At 41.5% G+C, this 1721-nt stretch overlaps 1 protein-coding gene across 1 annotated transcript in view; it reads right to left on the bottom strand.

The window, feature by feature from the left end:
- Positions 1-1573, bottom strand: part of hivep2b (HIVEP zinc finger 2b) — a gene marked incomplete at its 3' end in the record, with an annotated part of 49169 nt that extends 47596 nt beyond the window's left edge. The window contains 1 exon segment of the mRNA XM_014028219.1: positions 1364-1573.
- Between the last annotated feature and the right edge of the window lie 148 nt (positions 1574-1721).

Here is a 1721-nt window from a genome sequence, read left to right as displayed (position 1 = left end):
TAGTATATAAAGTGGAACTGCAATGATATGGTCTGAATTCCTCCTTAACTCCAGAAGCCCCTCCTTCACCCCTGTTCTGAAGTGACTCAGATCTACACATATTGAGGCTGTCTCTTTAAATCCAAACGAGGCGTCACACAATGTCTTYAACAGCTAAAAAAGTGGATTTTGAATATGTCCCCTTTAAGATGAAATATGTTCTTTTAAGTTTAGACATATTGATGCTGGAGAATTACCCTTTCTAAACGCTCTTATAAATGACTTTATAGTTTACTTGCTTACAGTTTCTTCTCTACATTTTCTGCACTYGGTCTACTTCCACATACTTTGTAAGATTTTAATTCCTACTTAATGAAAATGCTTGTCTTGATCAAGTTTGAGAATCTGTAAATTGTACAGTCCTTKAAATACTAATCTGGATTTACAAAATAAATTGTAAATACAAACACATAATGTCTGAGAAGTAAAGATGGGCAGAGGTTTACCAGTTTGCAAAATACTGTCTAAAACTACAGAAACAATTTAAGAATAATGAAGAATTTAAATATGCCATTATCTACAGTTTATAATCTCATCAACAGATTATTATAATCTGTATTAATCTCTACGTTCAAAGGCTGAAAGTCAACATTGGWTGTGATCTTTGGGCCCTCAGGGGCCACTGAACACTTCCACACATCATCTGTAAACACAGTTCACCCTGCCAYCCATTAATGCTGCTTAAAGCTCTATCACACAGAGAAGAAGCATTTGTAAACTCTGCTCTAAAACAGACTGTTTAAAAAGGACAAAGTGGGAAACCCACATCAGAGTCAGTTTTCTTTTTAAAGCTCTGTCCTAGAGACATGTTGATTGTTTCCTCTTCTTCTRCAGTCCGTACATCTCTGTAGTCATTTGTTCAGTTTAGATTAGAAGCATCAGATCCTTCATCGTTTCTGCACAAACTGTAGTTTTATGAACAGCTGCAGATTTACTGACAAGGTGAAATAMGCCTGAGAGCTCTGGGCCTTTGTTTCAGTGTGCAGTGTGGCAGGTCTGAGTCCACTGCCTTCTCTTCTCRGCAACAAACAGCAGGTTTCTGGGGGAAGCCTGCTGGAGGATGAGGGAGGGAGGGAGGGAGGGGGTGACTGCATGGACGTGAGAACCCCTTGCAAACCCCCCATCTGCACGTCATGGAACATTTGCAGAACAGGGACCTCCCACCTTAAAGGCGTGCAGCCCAGCAGACTGTCCTGCACCGTCTGTGCGCCGCACAGTCTGTCCGGGCTGAAGGCTCGYGCCTCCCGCTGAGCCCTGCGGTCGAACGGAGGTAAACATGGCGCCAACAAACACCGGAGTGAAGGAGCAGAGGAGAAAAACTCACCGATCCCTGCGCGCTGACCGCGTCTTCACTGTGTTCTGCTGGCTCATCTGTGCCGACAGCTGCCTGCTGTTACACCTGAGGGCAGCAGGGGGCGTCAGAGAGTCACAACAACCACATATGTTCAGGTCAAATGTCAGTGGAGAGTAAAATGACACCAAATCTAAAATCTAGCACTCCTCGAGAAATGCACAACTGTGGCGTGCTGTTTGTAAAGTTACAGTCAAAAATTACCACCAATATTTTTGTTTTATTTAGACTTTTATAAGAAAAAAAGAACAGATTTATTTTTCAGTCAGTTTTTCACCATATGATTCATACATTTATAAATGTCATAGTTTATAATCTAAATATTTAACTT

This window comes from Austrofundulus limnaeus, unplaced genomic scaffold (assembly GCF_001266775.1).
Source record: "Austrofundulus limnaeus strain Quisiro unplaced genomic scaffold, Austrofundulus_limnaeus-1.0 Scaffold728, whole genome shotgun sequence".
Taxonomy (NCBI): Eukaryota; Metazoa; Chordata; class Actinopteri; order Cyprinodontiformes; family Rivulidae; genus Austrofundulus; species Austrofundulus limnaeus.
Note: the sequence above shows the minus strand (reverse complement) of the source record. Positions and strands in the feature narration are given on the sequence as shown.